This window comes from Urocitellus parryii, chromosome 10 (assembly GCF_045843805.1).
Source record: "Urocitellus parryii isolate mUroPar1 chromosome 10, mUroPar1.hap1, whole genome shotgun sequence".
Taxonomy (NCBI): Eukaryota; Metazoa; Chordata; class Mammalia; order Rodentia; family Sciuridae; genus Urocitellus; species Urocitellus parryii.
This window is the reverse complement of record NC_135540.1, coordinates 11,280,806-11,304,377: the sequence shown is the minus strand read 5'-3', so window position 1 is coordinate 11,304,377 and position 23,572 is coordinate 11,280,806. Positions and strand designations below refer to the sequence as shown.

The following is a 23,572-nucleotide window of genomic DNA, read 5'->3' as shown; positions in this document are numbered from 1 at the left end:
GCTGCATGTCATATTGATTGATCGTTGTCAATTTCTAGCAGTCAGCATCAGTGCTTCATTGCTTCATGTCATGAATCAGTGTATATTTATTTGATTTCTTCTTCCCGCATAAAACAGCAGCTTGTAAATCCTATTATTATCAAGGTCTACCATTATCTAACTTCCATTAATTTGAGATACACTTAGTATCACTTTGAGGTTAGGGATATAGCCCTGGTCTAAAATAGGGAACAATTATTCATATGTTAAAGTTACCTATGAATTAGGCAGAAAACTTTTTTTGCATGAATAAAACTTATTTTGAAAGCAGTAGATTTCCCTATCTTTATTTCGAGTGCCCAGCTCTTCTTTGTGCATTTTTTTGCTGAGAGATCTAGAGCTCAACAGAGTCTCTGTATGTCCAAGGACATTAGCTGTCTGGAGGATGGATGGATGCTTGTTTATACCAAATGAACATGGTCATGGAGAGAGCATGTACTTTGGAATCCTACAGTCCTTCCTCCACCATCATTAGTTACATTGCATTCTAATATTATCTGTCAACTTCAACAGCTTCATCTATGAAATATGACATTTTAGGTTGCATTTAGAATATGAGATTATAAATGAAATAGGCTCAACATGCTTGCTAGACATAACATGTAGAATCACTCCTATTGGCTCACTTTCCTCCACCAGAGTCTGAAATTGGTCAGTTTAGATATTTGTACAATAAAAATTTGATATTTAAGATTTCTGCCAAAATTTGTAGTGTTATAAAAAAGCTTATTCATAAATTTATCATAATGCCTTCCTTTGAAGAAAGATATAGCTCTTTCAAGATCAAAGGTCTATTCTATTCTTTAATTAGCTTCTATTCTTTTAAATGAAAAACTCTGCATTATCCCTGGAAAGTCATTGAACACATTGCGTTCACACATCAGTTCCAAGTATGACTGAAATACAACTCTGTAATTTCAAAAGAGGTACATTGTAAATAAAGATAAAAAATAAAATCAATGCTTCTGGGACACTGGAAAACATAATTCTAAGCCAGCAAAGTCTGTATTGTTCTTCATTGAAAAGATATTTGTACAAAGTAAAATATTAGGTGAAAAACTGCAGAATTCCATAAACAGTATTAAAAAAAAAAACAAAGCTCCACAATACTATAATCTAAAATGGCTTTCCTTCGTTGGTGCATAAAATTAGTAAGTAATCTCCAGAGCTACTTGAAAGGAAAAACACAAGAAAGGAATAGTTTCTTAGACTGTGGCACTTAGATATTTTATGATTTTTGACTTTCTATGGGAATTATGACTTGTAGCAATAAAGATAATTTTATTTCATTTTTTCCCAACTAATCAGGGTTACTCAGCATTAAACATTTCTAAAGAGTAAATTTGTTTATTTTCCCTTTCACAGTCTAATACATTTAGCTTTTAATAATAAAGTCAGGAAAAGTACATAGCAAGGTTGTTATTATTTTTATTAAACTTCCATATAAGAAAGAAATCTACTTTAAAATTTTTTTTCTCTTAATTCTAAGTTAAATATTTTCATAACGGAGTTATTATAATCTTAACTGAATGAAAGTAGAAAGCATCTGCTAGGTAGATTATAAACAGATAGATTAGTCCAGATACTGTATTAAGAAGTGGAAAAATATTTAGAGTAGTGCAATGGAAGCATAAATGAATTCTGTTGTGAATGTCCAATTATGGATCTGTCCCTATTAGCCACATGATTTGGGAAATATCAGTAATAGTATGAATGTCACAAAGTATTTGAGGATTAGAGAGAGAAACAAAATGAGTTGTGCATAGTAGATATCAATAAGGCTTATTTCTTCATTATTGTAGAAGACAGGGTATTGGTGATTGAAATTTTGGTTAGGAGGTTTGCATCGTTGTCCATTATAGAAAGAATGTTAGATTGAACCGAGAATATGCAAATCAGGCACACACACAAATTGTTAGTCATCATGTTAGTTAGCTTGTCATTTGTGTGACCGAAATAACCGACAAGACCAACTTCGAGGAAGGGAAGTTTGTTTGGGCTCACCGTTTCAGAGATTTAGAACATGGTGCATGGACTCCATTGCTCTAGGCCTAAGGTGAGGTAGTACCTCATGGTGGGAAGGCATGGTGGAGGGAAGCTGCTCTGCAATTGACAGCTGAGAATCAGAAAGAGAGAAGAGGGAAATGAAACTTAGAAAGTCGTATTTCATAGATGAAGCTGTTGAAGTTGACAGAGAATATTAGTAAGGAATGCAGCTAATCAATGGTGGAGGGAGGATGGTAGGACTCCAACAGGGCCACAGGGAAGAGGAGCTCCTCCAGGGCAAACCTGCTTGGTCCTCCTCTCTAGCCACATCCCACCTGCCTACAGTTATTATCCATTCAGTCCATTCAAACTAGGAGGGACAAATTAAGTTAAAGCTCACATAATCTAATCACATCACCTCTGGACATTTCTGCATTAACACAGGAACTTTGGAGACACACCTCATGCCCAGACCATGAGTGTCATTGATTTATTTTAATTTCAGGAATGCAGTTGATGTCCCTTGATGGTGGACTGGATGTTGCAGAGGAATCAAAAAAAAAAAAAAAAAAAGGAACTTAAGAAACTCCAGATTTTGAACTTTTGTGCCTGGAAGAACGGTGGTACTTTAGATTAGCACAAATGAAAAACAAGCTAGAAAATAATAACCATAGTTAATGTTCAGAAATCAGGTTAAGGATGCGATTTGAAACTGTCTCAGAATTTGACTTTGCTAACATACAATGTAATAAGACAAATATAGCAAAATGCACACAAAATACTACAAGCCAAGTGGTAATCAAAGAAAAGAAACAACAAACTCTGTCTTATATTTTAAATACTGATTAGCAAAGTGGTGGAAGATTCTGGAGTAGAAGAGGATTATACCCACTGGCACCAGAAAATTGAATTCACAATATCCTAATGATCCTTGATATTCCCAAATTTGGAAGATATGTATGGTTTGCTTTTCCCCTATTTTTTGTTAAGAATTAATGGGAGTATTGCTGGGAATGAGGAGGTAGAAAAGGATGGGAAGGAGATAAGTCTTTCTGAACTAGGTAAATGCTCCAGGGCTATTAATGGCTAAATAATGGAGCTCACATAAAAATCAGTCTCCCTTCTCTGCCCTTGACACTAATGAGAATGAACTTCAGCATGGATATTTTTAAATTCTTAGAAGAAAAAAGCAAAACCTGTTTATTCTTAAATAGACTGCAGCTTTATCCACTCAGCCGATTTTCACCATCTATATCAGACCTTAAATAACAGCTCAGAGGGGGAAAAAATCCATCCCAGGTATGTTGGGGAGAATACCAAGAATTCCCATATAGTCATCAGAGCAAAATTCATTGTTAGATTGGATTTGGACTTTACAGTGAGGCATTCTAAATATATTAAGCTGTTGCACTTACATTAGCAGAGGAAACATGTAGAGCAAACATGGAGGAGTCCTATTTCTATAATGCAGAGATATATAATAAAAAAATAAAATATATTTCCTTAAAATGAAGAAATAACTAGTCTAAATATATATACATATATATAATTATACATTCATTATATTTTAAAAGACTTAAAAATGAAACATATTCCAAATTGTTTTTCAAATATGGAAGTAAGAAAAAAAACAAGAATTATTTGGTAATCCAGATAAAGAAGGCAAATTGTAACAGGTGAAAATAATCAGACTGGTCTCAAGTCTCTTTAAAATAGAATAAACAAAAATCAGACACACAAACAGAATTAATGTCAGAAGACAATGTTGTAACGTCTACTAAATCTGAGGAAGAAAACGCTTTGAAAAATTTGTAACCATCATTTGGGAAATCCACAAAGAGAAAAGATAGACCTGCCCAGTATAAATAAAGACTGACTGTGGTTCCTTGATCTCTCTGGGTCCTATGGGATATCACCTACTTGACTGCTCCCTCTACTTAGACAAAAGATTTATTTAATTATTGAACCTGGTGAAGGTATGGTTGTTAATAAGATTTGAATCAATAATTAAGTTCTCTTCAGAGACATGGTGTTCTTGATTTGGGTCTTGGGATTTGGTCTAATATTACACTTTTATCCTCATCCTTTTTAATTTTTTGAAAATTTTATAATAAGTACATATCATTTTTGTGAATCTAGAGTAATTTTACCTAAGTAGGAAAAAATTACTAGCTATAATGTCCCAATATTAGTAAAGAATAAATTAGATAATAGGAAAATAGATATTGTTCTTTTCCTTCTTATACTTTATTTTTAAGAATATGTAATGAAGAAGAAAATTTAGTAGTAAACGTTGATAATATTGACATGCCCTATTTGGTAGTGATGGTCATCAGGCATTTGGATATGCATACTGCAGGGCAAGTTTTGAAAAACAGATTGGAAAAACATTTGACTAGAAGTCATCAATGAAACCTAGGTAGGGAAGATTGTTTCAGCAAAAGACAGCCTTAGTATCTGAGGTTAGTCACCTGAGGACGTGACTACATTTAAAGAAAATAAAATCACAAAATACCAGAATCCTTTCCTATTTGCTTCTTGATATAAGTGAACGGGTTGAAAATCATGAGCAAAGTAAGAACAAAGAGCAGCAAAAGAAAGTTCCTTTTTTCTAACATATGCATATGCTTTTTCTGCATCTAGGAAATGTATCTCTTCTTTACTAATTAACTATGTCTTGCCAATGATAAGCCTAATCTCCTGAAGTTTAATGTAATGCTTTATGGGCATGAAAGTGCATTTCTGCAAATAGTTTGTTTAATATCTATCTTGAGTCATTAGCTGTCATTTTTATCTGGACATCATTCTTTTCTAAAACAACCATTAAAGTGATAGATCTAGCTCTCAGCTGTTTCTTCAATTGAATTCTGATTCCACATATTTGGAGTTCTGCCCCAGAATTTAATCCCACGCTGTCATACTGGGTGCTCAGGAAATTTATTCAGTTCCTTCTTAATCCCATTACAGCAAGGAATTAAAAGAACACAAGTAGGAATCTCTTTCTGCCCACAGAAAAATATTTTTGCAGTCTTGATTGACTTGATTATAAGGATGGGCAAGATGACATAGATTGTTTCATGTAAATTTTATTTAGGTTCCACAGTTCACTGAACCTTAGTCAATATCCTTTGTGGTGTTATTGAAATGCAATGTGCCACAATTTCACTTATGATTCCATCAAGGAAATGTAATATCCTTAAAAATCGCTTTGCTTTTTTTAGGAGAAATACATCTAGAATTATATAGGATGTATAACTATCTTTGAAATATAGCCATTTAATATTGAAATAGTTGTGATATTATTCAAGTTCTTACAAAAGGTATGTTTGGAACTCATGTTAGGATCAACTTGTTTTTAGGTTCTGAATATCAGGATAATATATGTAAAATAATTTTTATTCTAAAATTAATACTAAATTATGGTTTTCAATTGATAAGCTAGGATTTTAAACTCCTACTGTTACATAAGGGTTTGCAATTAAAACAGATGATTAATATAAAGAAAATTAAACCTTTTTATAAATACATGAAATACTCATAAATGATAATTTAAATAGAATATGTAGTTATATTATTTTAGTGTAACATTCAGTTAAAAACTGAAAATAACATCTTTTTACATCATTTAGCACCTCCAAAAAACAATTCAGTTGACAACCTTAATGAAAAGAACAATAAAATAACACCTAAGATTCTTGAATTATCCATGACCATCCTAGCCAGAAGAAATTTGGGAAAGTTAAAAAAAAAATTTGAGGATAGAGATTTAAAAATCTGATCAGAATATGATTAACATGACCCAAAAAAAATCATTAAAAGGCATTAAATTCATCTGACAAAGAATCACTCAGAATGTGCCTAGCTGGCATAGAATGTAGAATCAAAACTTGAGGAGGAAAATGTTTTTCTCCTTGTTTTAGCTTTTATTTATTTCATTTATCATCGACAAAATCATAACTATATATTTGGGGTTGCAGTGTGATGTTTGGATATACCTATACCATGGGCAATGATGTTTGATGTCACGTAAAGGTTCTGAGACTTGACACAGTGTACAGATTCAAGATGGAATCGGCACCCATGAGGAGCACACGGATTCCTGCAGCCAGGCTGAGAACTAGTCTTCAGTCTTGACAAAACCGGAAGATGAGGTTTGGCCAGTGAGGCTCAATAGTCACAGAGAGTGGGGACAGATAAGGAGTTCAAGATGGAATCTCACGTGAGTGTCTAAACAGCAGGCATACTTCAACTCAAAGTACACCAACTTGCTTGTAGAAGAAAAGTGTTAGTAGTTATTCTGAGTAACCTAACTTCTCCACAGTGGGAAGGTAGAGGAGCAAGGGTGAGAATTTGGGACTATCATATTCTTTCTCTCTCTCTCTTTGTTTCTTTCTCTCTTTGTTTCTTTTTTTCTCTCTCCACCTCATTTCTTTGTGGCAGGGTGATCAAAAATTTTATCAATTATTTATGTACAAAAATAAGACCTATAAATATAAATATTTTCAATATTAAGGACTCTGTATTCAATTAACTATTCAAATGTTACAAAATCCTTGCAGCCTGAGAGTTTTCTCCTATTCCCTGAGATGGTGCACCTGCTAGATCTAAAGTATATATTTTAGCCCAATGTGCACTTGAAAATGTAATAGCTCCCTGTGAATTTGTATGTGTGAATTAACATTATAATTCAGCAGAGTTTTAAAGTATCAATAATGGCAATAATATAAACTTAGCTGTTAATTTTAAAAAGTAATTTTCTGATTAGTTGGGAGCAACTGAGGCCACATCCCCAGCCCTATTTTGTATTTTATTTAGAGACAAGTTCTCACTGCTCACTGAGTTGCTTAGTGCCTCTCTTTTGCTGAGGTTGGCTTTAAACTCGTGATCCTCCTGCCTCAGCCCCCCAAGTGGCTGGAATTATAGGAGTACACCACTGCTTGTGGGTGGTTCTTCTTTAAAATTAGAACTTATGCTATATTTTAAGGGGAAGAAGTTTTAAGGAAAAAAAATATATGTGTAAGTACAAACAAAAAAGACAACATAATTCAAGATGGAATATTTAGATTCAAACATAGAATTCTTTATTTCTCTATTAAGATCTTTCTTCTTTCGTGTTCTCATTATGTTAAAAAAGTACAGACTGTAAATTGTATGATCATACAATATTTCTTTCAAAAGTCTGCTTTTTGATTCAGCAACATGTATTAATATCTGAGGGTTAAAGCAGGTGTGTCCTTAAATCTTTATGCCACCTTCTCCTATATGCGCAAATGAGTAATACGGGAGAAGATGGCCGGTGATGTCTTCAGTAAAAGGTACAGCAACACTATATTGGTGATTTGAAAAACTTCCAATGTGTCATCCCCTGAGGAAGAGGAAAGCAGGGCCTTACCATCAGCAACTGGCCTAGGATTTTCCGTGAATGTTTGTTTGGTGCTTCAAGCTCACAGTTAGCTGTACCTTCCTATTGAATATATGAATTTGAAAAGGGCCAGAATCACACTATGCCTGTCTGTTAGCATAATGAGTGAAGACAAAAATAAGTCTACTCTGTCATTATGAATGAACTTAGGTTAGGAAGGAACCCTGTGCAAACCACAAAGGTGACCTACCACCTCCTTCCCTTACATGAGGGACTGCTGTCTCTCTACTCACTGTAGTTTCAGGTCACCACACTCCTCCCATGATTTGGAGAAGATCTAGTAAGGCAGTCAACCACTGAATCAGCACTGATTCCTTACCGCATCCAATGCAGAGCAAAGCATCATTTTTAAAATTTTCTTTCCCTATGTCTCTTAGCATAAATGACTTAGCCACTTTTGATCACTTCTTATTGAACCATTCCCATGTATCCCAAGAAAAGTGAATTTCTTCAGTGCAGCAAGCTTCAAAGCACAGCCTTATTGTAGTGCAGGTTGCACTCATACACTTTGGAAATCTTTGACATTTCTTTTGATAATAATGTTTTTTTAAAGAAACTATCAAATATTAAATAAGTTCACATCTAAGACATCTTTCATGTCTTTCTCTTCCCAGGCATTTAATAAAATTAAAACTATTTTTTTTAAGTTGTAAAATAACATTGGTCAGGCTTTCTCCAGAAGACTCAAGGTATTAAGATATATTAACAGAGATTCTCCCCTCTGCCTTCTCTTTCTCCTCTTGTTTGCCCATTGTGAATTTTGTTATTTAAACATATAAAAGAAGTGCTCCCCTAGGCAGCACCTACCCTAAAATTGGAATGATACAGAGAAGATTAGCATAGCTAAAAAGTAAGTAAATAAATAAATATATAAAAGGAATTTCTGTCCTCTCTACAGCTGATCCACATTATTCATGGGTTTCATATCTGTGAATGTGCCTACTAAGTAAAATATATTTATAAAAATTGCCAAATCAATGCAGTGGAACTTTCACAGTCATTTGTAGAAGAGCAAAAGATTTGAATCCCAAAAGGCATTCAAATGCCTTTGACCTGACTGAGGTCAAACAAGGACATGTCTAGCCCCACTGCTTCAGTTCTCCTGCTGTAGATAAATGTCCTTTTGCTCCTTTGGATAATCTATGGTTTTCTCGTTTGGTTGCTTTTTGTTGGGGATTTTGCTGTTCAGAGTGGTTTCCAGGCATAGTTCCAGGTGCTGTGTTAGTGGTCCTACATGTAGAAGTCTAGGATATGCCCAATGGAGAGAATGTGTGTCGGACAGGCTTTGTTCTGGAATGAGTTACAATGTGGTGGGCTGTGTACTAAATCAACAACATACATTAAATAAGGTGTCTTTAAAAAGAAGCACATATAAAACAAGTTTATATTAATGGAAATGCTGTGACCCAGAGGCTCACAGGTACCTAACCTGTGCTTCTTCTAACAATGATTTATATAGTCTCATTTAGTACTCTTGGTAGCATTGTAGAGCATAACTAGTGCAAATAATAAGAAGTGGGTATATTTAGAATTGTAAAAGCAGTGAGAAACACTTAGCACAATCTGAGTACATATTAAAAAATTATAACAGTTAAAATACGTGCAAACATTGACCTAACACTTTATAGTAAAGATCAATATATAAGTGGAAAATATATATAAACAAGTCACAAGAGGGAAGTATAAATTAAAAACAAACATAAAGATTTTAATTATTATTAGAAATCAAAGAGAAGGAAATTAGAGATTTGGGGAAAATTTTACATTGTTTCCTTTTAATAATAACACCTGGCACTATTAAGTTTTTTTTTTTTTTTCAATTTGTAAAATACTTGCTGGTGATACAAACAGATTCCCTTTTGCAAAAATTTTTAGAGCATTTGGCATTACATAAAAAATAAATGAGCATACACAGTGTATGAAAATAAAATTTATATATATATATATATATATATATATAAAATATCAGAGGTTCATTGTTTTTTGGGCTTTCAGCAAATGTAGTAGATGATTTAATATTAATAAATTACTCTAGAAATCATGGTGGTGTCTAGTAACGCCTCTCAGTGGTAGCATGTCTGCTTAGTGGGGTAATGGCCTGGGTTGGAGCCTCAGCAACACATACACACACACACACACACACACACACACACACACACAATGGTGATGAATAAGGATACTGGATTACGTTTAAGTTTCTACTTTATTTTTCAGATTACTTAAAGTATGAAAATGTTTACAAGAAAATGTTAAGTGATAAAATAACAGTACATGATGACAACATATTATGAACTAAAGTAATATAAGCAACAAAAAATATTATTCTTGTATAGCAGAATTAGAAAATTTTAATTAAAATTTGATTCCACAGTCTAGTTACTTTTTCTTTTGTTCAATCGTTATTTTAAACCTGGACCTTAACTGACCCTATATGTAAGGAGAATCACATTTGACCTTGGTGATAAAAATCGAGGGAACATGATTTCCACTTCTGAAAATAGAAAAATAGTTAGGGCAAGTCAAATCTTCTGCTGAAGAACTTTAAAAATTTATGAAAAGATGTACAAGTTTGAAGTTACCAAAAGGTGAAAAATAGGAAGATAGTTTACAGAAGCCAAGAATCAACAATTATGAAAATACCCAAAGGTGTGTCTTTCTACTCATTTTTCCCCTGTAAGATACTTGTTGGTTTGCTTCACTGTGCTTTGAGACTAACATTGTGTTTTGGAAACAAACATTGGAGGTCAGAGATACTATGAACACAATGCTCACAATATGGGAGAAAATAGAAATGCAAAGAAGTGATGCCTGTATTTGGCATGGCTTTTCTCCTCAAGGAAAGTATTACAGTTTACCTTGTGCAAAAGCTAGAGGCTGAAGAGGCACGGGAAAAGGCAGTTGCTAAGAGTTTAAGAGGTTAAGCAAAGATTTAAGAACTACTGGAAGCAAACAAACAGGAGGGTAGCATCCTACCATGGAGCATGGGTCCTGGAAATGCCCCACGTGTTTAACTGAATAGTTAAAATCCAGGTCCTACAAAAATTCATGATAGCAAAGATACCAGTAAAAACTTTAAATTTGGTTTTGAATCATCTCAATTCTTGTTTGAATCAATTGTTTGACCCTACTCAAACATTAGACAAAATTTCTATAAAGAATTAAATGTCCTCTGGAGAAAGGAAACATCACTCATTTTTTCACAATTTGTCATAAAAATGTCCAGCATTCAGTAAAAATTATAAAACATGAGAGAAAACATGAACTAAAAAAATAAGTAAACAATCAAATTAGATAAAATGGGTAAAAGAACCATGCCTGTAATTCCAGTGGTTTGGGATGCTGAGACAGGACAATTATAAGTTCAAAGCTAGCTTTAGTAATGTATGGAAGCTCTAGGCAACTTGGAGATACCCTGTCTCAAAAATTAAAAAAAATAAAAAGAGCCAGGGATGTGGTTTAGCCAGTTAAGTATCCCTAGGTTCAGTCCCAGGTGTTAAAAAAAAAAAAAAAAGGATAAAAGAAACATATCCACAGATAATATAGGTATTAGTCATCAAACTTATAAAATAATTGAATTTAATGTATTTAAAAAGTTATGATAAATTGAGAATTGTATGAGAAAACTGAGGTTTCCAAAGGATTACTATAGAATTAGTAATTCTAAAATTAGGTTAATAAAAGTAAAAATTAAGTACTTCATATATCAGCTTAATAGCATATTTAGTGAAAAAGAGTTGATGAGTGGAAAGTAGTTCTCTAGAAAATAAAAAGAACAATATATAGTAATGATTATATAATAATAATAAGATAAAAATGGAAATAAAGAGAGAAAGAAAGGAAGGAAGGAAGGAAGGAAGGAAGAAAAGAAAGAAAGGAAGAAAGGAAGAAAGAAGAGAGAGAAAGAAGAGAAAAAATAGCAAGAATTGTCAAGGATTTAGTGAATTTTTCTATAAGCTGAAGTATTAATTGTTGTATTATTATATAACTATATTAAAGCTAGTGTTAGTACTGATGAGTCAGTGAGCTTATGTATACTCTGTGATCTAGAAATTTCATTACAAGACACAATACCAACAAGGTGCATATCAAAGAACATTTGGAGAACTATTTAAAAACATCCCAAATTCAAATGATTACAATCAATGTTAGAATATTTAAATGTCCATCAAGATGAAAAGAGAGAGAAAACATCTTCTATTCACTCAGAATGCAGCAATGAAAATTTATAAAACACTGCCACAAGCAATTCATGGATATATCCATGAACACAATGATATTAAGAGAAAGAAATGAAACATAAAAGAGTATTCTCCATGTGACATCATTTAAATAATCTTTTTTTTAATTATAGAAAGCAAAACTAATCTCTGGAAACAGAAGTCAGAATAGTAAATATATTTTGTGTAGAATAATGAGAGAAAGAGGACACAGGGGTAACTTCTGAGTACTTGGGACACATTTTATGTATTAATTTAGGTGATGCTTATTTGGTTTGTATATATATAATTAAAATGCAATGATTTGTATATATGTGTTTTGTTCACTCTTTATATTTTATATAAATTGTTTCATAAAAATAAACTGGTATAATATTTTGAGTAAATCACTTTTCCTATATGTATCAGGTACATCTTCTATAAAAAGCAAACTACCAAACAATTTTTTATTTTTCTTCTTGTAACACCCCTTCTCAATGAGGGTACTGTCCTTAGCAGAGAGTGAAAGAATAAAAATGAATATATGAGGTCAATGTCAAAATAAGAAAGGTGCAAGAGAAAGAACAACATTTTTATTTAAAAATTACCTAAAAGCATATTAATTTGTATTCAGGAAACATCTTTTAAAGATGGCTCTTCCTTTTATTTGCTTTTTGATACTGGAAACAATCATTGTCACTTGTTTTCAATTTGCAAAATGAAAAATGTACTATAAAAGTCATTCAGTTCCTCTCCAACTTTAACACATTTTAATGTCTTGCAGATGTTGGTGTGATGCTACTTGCTTCAGAAACATGATATGCCAAACTCCATAAACAGATATTTGAGGATTCAAGCATGTTTCTTTTCTTCCTTTCTTTCTTTTTCTTTTCTTTTTTTTAAATACCAGGGAGTAAGCCCAGGGGAGCTTAACCACTGAGTCACATCCCCAGCCCTTTTTACTTTTTTTTAAATTTTGAGACAGGATCTCCCTAAGTTTTACATAGGGTCTCACCAAATTTATAAGGTCGGCTTTGAACTTGCTATGTTCCTGCCTCTGGCTCCCAAGCCACTGGGATTATAGGAGTGTGCCACCCAGCCCAGCTCAAGCATATATTTCTACAAGAAAAAATAGTGTTACTGACTAGTGATTAATAACGTCAAATCTCACTACTGATAGCAATGATTGCATTTATATAGTGCCTTGATTATGACCAGTTTTTGGGAAAAAAATGCCATACAGCAAGATAACATCAATGTATTGTGTGGGGACACAAGTAATTTACTTGATAAAATTGTCTTTATCCATTTTGCCCCAGTCTGCATTTAACTTGATGAATCATATTATGACACACAAGAGACAACCACATTCTTTTAAAAGCAGATGGTAACTGTTGATTCCTAATTGAGAACTTGCCAGTCCACTGGAGCAAAGGAGGGACTACAGTTTTTAAACGGCAGGTAGAAGTTAAGGAGATAAAGAACAAAGAAAAGGCCTTTAGTGGATTCTGACTTCAACAGATGGAATCCAGGTGCAGATAAACCGGATTTGAAAATATCAGCAATAAGGGGAAATTGATTTTTTGCCCATTTCTTTGGAACTCTTGATCAAACAAGATGAAAATCAGTTTAAAAAACACCAAAAAAAAAAAATAGCAATCTGAATATTGTCCTAGACTTTCCAGAACTTCAATGATAACTTTACACTATCATAAACATATCATTTGGAAAATTACATTTTAAATCATTTAGTTTTAGTTTCTGATTAATCAGACACGCAGCTACACAAGCATGGAAAGGGATGTGCCTGCCCACTTGACCTGAGTTCAAAGTTCGACTCTGGCCAAATGGCTCTTGCCGCTGTTCCTTGTATGCTTCCTGTCTTTGCTGCTGAATTGTTCCTCCAGGAGTTGTTCTTTGTCTTTTCTAGGAAAGTTAAGTCACCAGCCTTGACAGAAATGGCACAAGGTCTGAAATTTTAACCCACTTACAAATTTAACGTGCAACGCTGTTCAACAGATGTAAGCAGAAGGCAGGACACTTTGGGGTCAGAGGCAAAGGACCATATTACTAATGTCAAAGTAAACATCATGACCATGTACTGGTGGCACCAATTCCCTCAAGCCCTCTGGGTCCCACTAGGGCAGCATGGGTTGGCCTGGGTGAATGTGTGTGCATATCATGGGCTGCAATGGGAAAGGGGGATACTGAACTTGGACAAATTAATGGCAAGCAAAAGCAAATGTGTTTTAATTTGAGTTAAGTCATTACTTCATTCACCACAACCACAATCCTAAAATTGTTTTTTCTGGCACATGCAGCAAGAATAAGCAGAATGCTCAGGATCCTCATCAATCCTCCCAGCAATCCTCTATGCTTCCAAAATATTATGTTCTTTTCTCTGCTGCTGTACTGTTTGCAGTGCATTGTCACTTTTAAATAAATAAATATTTAAATATATATGAATATATATTTATATATATCTTTTTATATATAATATATATTTTATATATATTTAAAATATATAGACTATGATAATATCCAGAGAGAAACCACTCACTGTGCCCTTAGAAGCTATGAACAGGAAGTCAACTTACTTCTTTCTCTGCTTCACTATCACTGCATAATGAATCAGCCAGAAATGTCAAATGTAGTAGTTGAAAACAACAGTAATTGATTAACTCTTGTAGATTCTATGGTCAAGAAATCAAAAATAGCTTCTCGGAGAAGTTCTGGCTCAGGACCTCTCACATGGTTGTAGTCTGGTGGTATGACTGGGAGCTTTGAGAAGATGGGGATTTATGGTATTTTCTTTTGTTCCACATTGTATCAGGGCTTTTCCACATAGTCTCTCCCCATGGACAAGCTTGTGGTTTTACTTGTCTTCGGAAGTTTAGACTCAGGACTTCAAAGGTGAGTGCCCCTCAAATGGAGGCAGAGAAATCCTTTTTCTCTCTTACTTTGCTTTAGATACCACTTCCCATTGAGCCCCCTGCTCAGACAGGAGGACGCAGGACATCATGGCAGGGAAGTAAAGGTTACATTTTAAGGACAGCATATGGAATAAGTTATTTTTTGAAGTTAGAAATTGTTTTACACATTATTGATGAAGGAATGTAAGATAGAATGAAAAGCAGTAAATCAATGAAGGAAAGAAGGAGGACAGTAACAACATAAAGTAGAAATTGAGTCAATAAGGCTAAACTGTAAAGTAGATAGATAGCATAAGCACATACATTTAATTTTTCATTCTTATATTGATATTACAATTGCCAAATGAAATAATGAATATTTCAGTATAATATCTAAACCTGATTGTAATCATTGTATGACTTAAACATAAAATAAGATACAGATGTCTTAGTTATAAGTTATATCTGTACATCTTAATATTGTCATGTTTCTCTCCATTGTTTTTTAGTGTAGCATTATTTCATTTTTACTTAACATTGAATGACACCAAAAACACTTCAAATACAACAAAATAGCTGTTTCACCATAAGCACATAAATAAATGATAAAAGAATAAAGGGTGACACAATCTTCAATTTTACTTGGTTCAGAGATTAAGCTCCCCACCCCTTGAAACTAGACAGGATGTTAGTGATTCCAGTTAGCTTTGCTTCCAAACAAAGTAGTTTGTGGATTTTCTAATGCTTTTTGAGTGCTTTTCAAAATGTTTTAACTTAAAACATATAATATGTCTGATAGCATTGTTGGTCAGTGGGCTTTTTACCATTTTTCTTTTGACCTTTGCATCATCTCTTGAAGAGCTTCTACTATTGTAGGCTGATGGGCAATTTACTTACATGTGATGTGACTCTTATACTTGTCCCTGTAATTGTCAAGTTCTTTGAATGCTACCAGGAGCTTCTGCAGTGAGTCTGACTGACAGGTCTGCAGATAATGGAGGTCACACCAGGTGGAGATGATGTGCTCCTGCTTCCCAGTCCACAATGGATTCTGCCTGTCCATTCTTCTTTCTGCCTTTATTCCTGAGTGTCTGACCCTCTGTGCAGGAGCAGATAATCCACTGACGCTACCATTATACATTCATTGTCCAAGTATGTTCCCTTTCCTATGAAAGTATCTTCAAGCCAGTTAATGTGTTTTTAGTTAGTACATTATCTGTTCGTAAGCTGATCAGAGAATATTCTTCTTTCATAGAAATAATATTTACTTAATTCTTTACAATACTACATTTTTCTTCTTCCTTTTCACATCAGTTTCACGTTTCCTGCATTGAGAGATGGGTAGTAATTGCTGGCACTTTGCTTCTGGATCTCTGCACCACCCTGTGATTCTCATGGCAGATTCTTCCCAGGGTATCACAGTGCTCATTTGGACACTCCTGACAGCGTGACTCTTACTAGTTCTCTTTTCACCAGTTGTTTTCCAGCCATGCCAACTTTACTCTTACAAGTCACCACATTCTCTTCTGCGTGAGAACATTCAAGGAAGTTCTTCCTTCATGCCAAACATCATTAATACCCCCAATCCCCGTGATGGTAGCTGAATGCTTGTCCCTCATATTCTAGATTGCTCTAAACATCATGTCTTCTGTAAAAGAAGACATCCCTCACTGGTTCGCATTCTGTGATTCCTTGGAAATTCAAAGACACCCACAATAACACACACACACACACACACACACACACACACACACACACACACCGAGGTTATCACTTCTTTAATTGACTGTCTTACATGGTAGAGGAACTTCATGAAGAAGAGGCCAACTTAGCCACAGCACAATTTGAGCGACGGGATCTTGCAAATCATAAATGTTCTGTGAATCATGAATGAATACATTTTGAATTTTGAACTAATCTTAGCCGTGTCAACGCTGTGAGAACATTCTATGGGAAAGAAGGGAAATGTAAAGCAAAAGTGAAAAAAGAGCAGAGATGTCAGAATAACTGGGGGCAGTAGATATGAGACATGTGAAGGGAGAGTTAAAATGAATACTCAGTGGCCCATTCCCAGCAAAAAAGAAGTGTGTCATGCTGGACTGATTGAAAAGAACATTCAGTTCCCAATATCCAGGCAACTGTGTCTTGTAAAATTTCATGAAATAAATATACAAAAGGATAGAGACCTTCTGTACCTTCTAAGTCCAATGGAATAATTCATTTTAATGGGATCATTTAAACCCTAATAAGAATAGCACCAGAGATGTTGATGGTTTTTAATTTTGCAAGTTGTTTCAACATGTCTAATTCATCTTCGTACAGAATTTTGAGTGAGTTTCCCATTTCTACCTGTGTGACATGTGTAAACAGCATCCTTGTGAGTGTCTGCCACCACGTCTGCAGAGTACCCTCCTGGAGGTCTCTTGAATCCAAGCCTCCTTCCTGTCGTGTTTCCCTGCTTTGTGCACCTATTTATCCTACTTCAAAAATAATTTTGAAATTGCTTCCACATATCTCTCCACTAGTTCCTCACCCACTCCATAGCCTCCAAAGTGCTTCCAGAGTGTTCTTCTAAAATTTAAAATTTATCATAACACCCAGCTTTAAATCTTTCTGTGACTTCTCATCACACTCAGGAAAGGTTGAGTATAATTTGTTGCCTGTCTTATTTATATTCCTTTTTCCATTATGCCTCCCTCTTCTCTCTACACTTTTGATTATTTATAGATGCTTGAAAATGACCTTCTCTTTTACTCCTCTGGGCTTTTTTTCAGGTTTTGCTGTCTGGCGTGACTTTCTCCCACATTTTGCACTTGGTTAAATACCACCTTATATTCCAACAGGCCGCCCAAGTGCCTTCTCAGCTCAGCAGTCTTTTGTAATCCTTTTAACTGAAATAGATCCTTCTCCTTAATTTCCCCAAATATGTCTGTTATAGCCTGCATTATATTTTTGGTTCTCGTTACAATGCTCCACTCCTGCCCTTCACATATTTACTGAAGACGTAGACATTCCTCTCATTGTTTATGTACTCCTGAGTCCTTAATTATGGACCCAGAATACAGAAAATGGGTTGGAGATGTGATTTTAAACCACGTCCTATCGTCACTAAAAAGAGATTGATTTTAACTTTTTAGATGTCAAATAAAATAACCAATATGATCAAATAAACTAATAAGATCTCATAAGTCCATATTTCAAATTTGCTTGTCCCTCTCTCCCTATTGCACTACCTTCCTGCATTTATCTGTTGGTGGAGATTTGCTTAGTTAGCATTTTGTATGAAATGCTGAGTTCTATTGCCTTGTATCATTTGCTAGTTCTTATTTTATTTCTTTTTGATCCTTATTGTTTCTAAATTTCCAAGCTATTAAGATTTTTTGGCTACCTTTTCTTATTTCACTAAAATATTAGAGATTTGGATTATAACATGTTTGATTTCATTTTTTTAATGTATATGTTTATTTTTAACAGATAAATAAAAACAGAAGTTATGCATACTATTGGGTTACCTTGTAATGTTTGATACATATAAATATTATTTAATGCTTAAATCACGTTCAACATGCTTACCTCCTCAAGCATTTGTCATTTCTTTGTGGTGAAAGCTTTCAACATCATTTCTTCTAACAATTTGAAATGCACAACACATAACTTATCTACAGTTGCCCTCTTGTGCAAGGGTGCCCAGAGCTTCCGACTCTTGTTTAATTCTAGGGTAGCACCTATTGATGATTCACGCCTAGCACCTGTCCACAAGCCCACCCTCTGGTAATCACCATTCTGCTCTCAACTACTATAGGATCAACTTTTTTTTTAAAGACTGCACTGATTTAAATTTGTTATCATGATTTTCTCTGTGACCAAAGTGTTAGCTGAGTTTGTCTAAAGAAACCTAATAAATAGGCTGTGTGTATGTGTGTGTGTGTGTGTGTGTGTGTGTGTGTGTATCTAAAGAACACTGATTAATATGTCTTATCTTAAAAGATAGAGAGAATATTCCTATGGTTTGAATGTTTTTCTCTCCTCAAAAATTCATCGTGGAGCTCAAATTCCAATGAAAAAATACTGGGAGGAAAGAAGCCTTTGCAAAGTGAGAGTCACGAGGGCACTGTGCTCAGGGGTGGCATTTGGTGCCCTTAATAAGGCTTTGCAGAGGGAGTTTCCCTCCTTTTCTCCCTTCTTCCATGTAAGAATAGAGAAATCCGACTCTCTGGAGGACACAGCATCAGAGGACCCATTTTGGAAGAAGAGACTCCACCCTCATCAGACAACTAAACTGCCAGTGTCTTGATCTTGGATTTCCTACATCCCAGAACTGTGAGAAACAAGTTTTTGTTCTTATAAATCACCCAGTTTCAGGTATCCTGTTGTAGCAGCATGAATAACAGAAGTGTGTACATACACACACACATGCACAGATACTCCTGAACTTTCCATGGCTCTTTGTCAACTATTTTTCTCAGGAGGGTGTGTTGTCAACTATTTTTCTCAGGAGGGTGTGTAACACACATATATGTATGTATTATAAATGCAAGTGTAGTACACACAATGTATAACATTTATTTTATAATTAACTTCTTTCCCCTGTCCAATGAATGACACCACTAGTGTTTATAGGAATCTGTGGGGCAGCTCTTTCTCAGTAGTTGTCAATATTATGTGCAGTCTCTATATTTCAGTGGTGAGGAAGAGAATCTTCATCATAAATTATTAATTTGCTTTTTCTGTCTAAGAACTTTAGGATTTTCTTTTAATATTTGAGTTTCTGTTTGTCCTGTTAACTCATAAATATCATTCACAGTAATATCAGTCACTCACATATTCAGATTGGTTATCTTATTCATATTATTTTTCTTTCTTGGAATAGATGTTATCTCAGCCTCTTTTGTTTATTTTTCTTCTCCTGTTGTTTAAATATCACATCTTTTTTTTTTCTTTTTTTGGTACCAGGGATTGAACTCAGAGGTGATTATCCACTGAGCCACATTCAACTGTTTTTATGTTTTGTTTTGAGTCAGGGTCTCCCTAAATTGGTTAAGTCCTCTGTAGTTATTGAGGCTGGCCTTGAACTTGGGATCTTTCTGCATCAGCCTCCTGAATAGCTGGGGTTAGAAGTCTGTGCCCCAAGCAGAGCTGTGCCTCTTTTTTTAAAAGAGGGTGAAAGGAATAAGATCTATGAGAAGAGAAAAATAATACCAGAGCATCTTGTTATGATATATTAACTATTTTTTTTCAGTTTTATTAAACTTCATTACAATTGGGCTAGAGTAATAAGACTTTTGTAAAGTTAAAGGTTGGAAAATAAATTCACATTTTGTATTATTTGCCTCACAGATTTTTTGTCCTAGAGTTCATCAGTATATGAACACATATTTATATTCTAATGTCAAATATTAATAACACTCATGTTTATTTGGAATAACTCATGTAATACTTAAAGTAAAAATAAATATCATTCATAATTGAAAATTAGCCTAATGAGAATGTTGGTATAATTACAAAGAATGACATTCTCTGACACAACAGGGTTATACCTCTACAGTATAGCCATGACCTGCTAGTCAAATCTTGCTGGCCATATATCTTTCTATGTTTTGAAAGTTAAGAATGTTTTCACATTTGTAAATGGTTAGAAGAAGTGAAAAGCATGATATTATTTCATTGAATGTGAAATATTACATATAAATTTCAATCTCTACAACTGACTAGATGAGAGACAAATTATATGTACAACAAATGCAGATTTTTCAAAGCCATTTAAAATATGGAATAAGCTGTGAAGTAGAATATTATTTTAATAGAATTTAAATGTTGAATATAACTCATGATCATAATAGAAGCTGAATAAAAATACTGGAAGTATACATGAAAATAGTCTTTATTTTGTTCTTTGAAATATCTAAATTGGTCTTTTAAGGTCTAATATAATAAATTTCTTCATCTAGACTCCACCACTTTTAGTATAAAAGCATGATTTCAAAATGGGAAAAATATAATATATCTTTAGGTCTATACAGAATTTAAATACATTAGAGGACATATTTAGATGAAAATCATTTAATATCTACTGTGAAGCATATTTGAAACAATTTAAGTTGAGGTAACAGATCTTATTTAACATCAAGAATTTAAAATCCATAAGAAAGTAGTAAATGATGAGCTTTTAATAAACAGATACTTGACTTTTTCATTTATAAACTAAATCACCTTGGATACATTACAGATAATTAAATGTTTTGTTTCCTTATTGGTGAGGATACCTACCAATAGAGGCTGTTGTAACAAAATAACGTAGAAAAATACTTGGCAAAGACAATTTTAAATAAGTTTAGAGATCTTATGATGCTGTTCCAATTAGGAACACTGCACATATTTCAATGTACAACATGCAGCCAATTTTACCTGGAATCTCACAGAAACATTTCCATTATTTCCTTTAATCAAACCAGCTTGTACTAAATTCCTACTTAGTCTTATTATCTATAACTAAGAAAGTTTATTCAGCACATTAATAAGTAAATATATTAGTAGGATTCTTATATGAATGAAGAAAATACTAAAATATTAGTCATAGTATTTTAACTTTGGAAGGATCTTTAGAGAACAAGTACCTACTACTTTCCTTTCTAGATAAAGAAACAATGGTGAAATACTCTTTCCCACATCATTTTCTCACATCATTCTTATGTATTTATGAATTCTGTATCCTGTGTCTAAAACATTTTAACTGAGATTAACAAAATGAAATAAAAAGAAAAATGGTAATGGGTGATTGCAATAAAGTTCAAACAAGGGTACAGAATTTGCGTAAGCTTTAAAAACTTTAAGTCATAAAACAAGTATGTTACTATCATTAAATAGTAGGTTTCTGTACCAGGTAAATTTTCCACTTAGTTGAGTAGAATAAGCCATTTATACTTCTAAAATCAATGTTAATACTTTACCAATGTGTGATATGCTTGTTATATAAATGGGTTAAAGATGACCTTTGTATATAGGTCCTATGCACTTTACTTCATGACACTCTGGGGTGTTTAGCTCAGATACCCCAACTAAAATTTTTAGCATCCAAGGGCTTTAAATTTAGCTGAGATACATGTGTTCAGCCTTCTTGTCTTTCATATCCCACAAATTGAACCCAACATCTGTTAGCCATAGATAAGATAAACCCTGGGGCCATTACAGACGCAACCCAATGCTCTCCTTTAGATCCTCTGACCTATATTACCTAGAAAGTCTATTCTGCCACATGAGTTCTCTGACCATTAATAAAATGTTTTAAATGTAAATTATATTTTATTTGATTTGTAAATGATATTTTATTTGCTTGAAATAGTAGAAATGACAGTCAAGTCATATGTTTTTCTCTGAGTGAAACAAAATCTTTTCTAAAATCATTCAGACTGGAAATAGTCTGTTCTGGTATTATTAGTGTGAGAAGGACCAGAGGGTGTCAACAATGGCCATGAAAGTAGTGTTTGTAAATAGAAAGTCAAGCAGCATTGTCTTATAAACAGTATTTTAAGGAGGTGGAACCACATCCCATAGCATAATTTTTCATCTAATCACCACTCCTAACACTATCACTAGCCCACTGTTACACTTGAATGGTATAAAATTGAAAAATCCTCTGATGATACTATAAGAAAGAGGAGGCAATCTCCTCACAAACCTACAAATAAGTCCTATTGTTTAACTATCTGAAAGAATAAGACAGAAAAAAACTACAATGTCACATAAATTCTTATTCAATAAACCTATCATGTTTTCTCCCTCAGAATATTTTCTTGAGACATTTACTTGACCTGTCCCATGTTTGGTCATTATCCTACAACTGTTATGTAGAAGAGGTGACTGAGGTAAACCAAGCCGTCCTTCTTCCTATGAGGCAGGGTTTTCCAACCAAGTGGATTAACCAGAGGACCCCTAAAGCACTGGAATTCTCAGTCTATGCACACATATATTTATATTCTGATTTATTTATTTTTTTCTGTATTCTATCATTGACATTTGTGTTCTTAAAAGCTGTTCCAGGTGACTCTTCTATTCAGCCAAAGTTAAAGAGAAAACAAAACAAAACAAAAATGAATAAACAAACATTGTACTTTACAAAGTTCAAGAAGCATTTAGGGGGTTTTAGTTCTATCTATGAGCTCTGTTAAGGTAGCAATTAATTAATATCATTTTAATACATCTAAAGATCATTTTGCTTCATCATACACAAGTAAAGCAAAATATATTTTGAAGGATATCATATATTTGATTTGGGGAAAATTGAAGACCATAGTTTTCTTTTTTTTTTTTTTTTGGCTATTTAGTCATTGACAATAAATGTAAATTTACATGCACATGCTTACATTGTTTATTGATATCCTAGCTAAAAAAGGCAATGCATTACTTAGTTTTTACAGGAAAAATAAAAATTTTAAGTGAAATTATATGTGTATGGGCTGAATCATATTTGAAAGCAATTTAAACAGAGCTTTGGAGGAATGAAATATTTTTAATTCTATAAAATAAAAAAAAGCTAGTTTGAGTACCAAATGTTGACACATTGTAACTTAAAATATAGATTGAATGAAACATAAAATTTTTATATAAGAAAATCAGATGTGACTTGAAGGGTTGCTCTATTTTTAGCTATGATAGAAGTCTTATCATATATTTATTTAGGACAGGATTTACTGGCCTTGTTTCATACCGTGTGCACACACACCTTGCATAAGTGACACTATTATAATTCTACCAATCAATCCAAATACTCAAATGACTGAAAGCTGCCACAGATGTGGCTACTGCTGCTTTTCATTTCCCTGACTTTGGTTGGTTGTTAATTTCCAGAGATGTGCAAAATAAGAAAATTTTGCGTATTATTAGAAATTGACATTTTGGGGCTTCATGACAGTGTAGGTTTGTTGTTGTGTTGTTTGGAGAAAGATGGGGGAAGATACTCACTTCTCTGCAATTTTTTTTTAACTTTTCCTATTTGAGTAAAATACCCCTGACAATTTCAA

The 23,572-nt window shown here is 33.7% G+C and overlaps 1 pseudogene; it reads left to right on the top strand.

Annotated features, from left to right (window-relative positions):
• Positions 1-8,231: 8,231 nt before the first annotated feature.
• On the top strand, positions 8,232-8,332 carry LOC113180978 (U6 spliceosomal RNA; annotated as a pseudogene).
• The last annotated feature ends 15,240 nt before the right edge of the window (positions 8,333-23,572 follow it).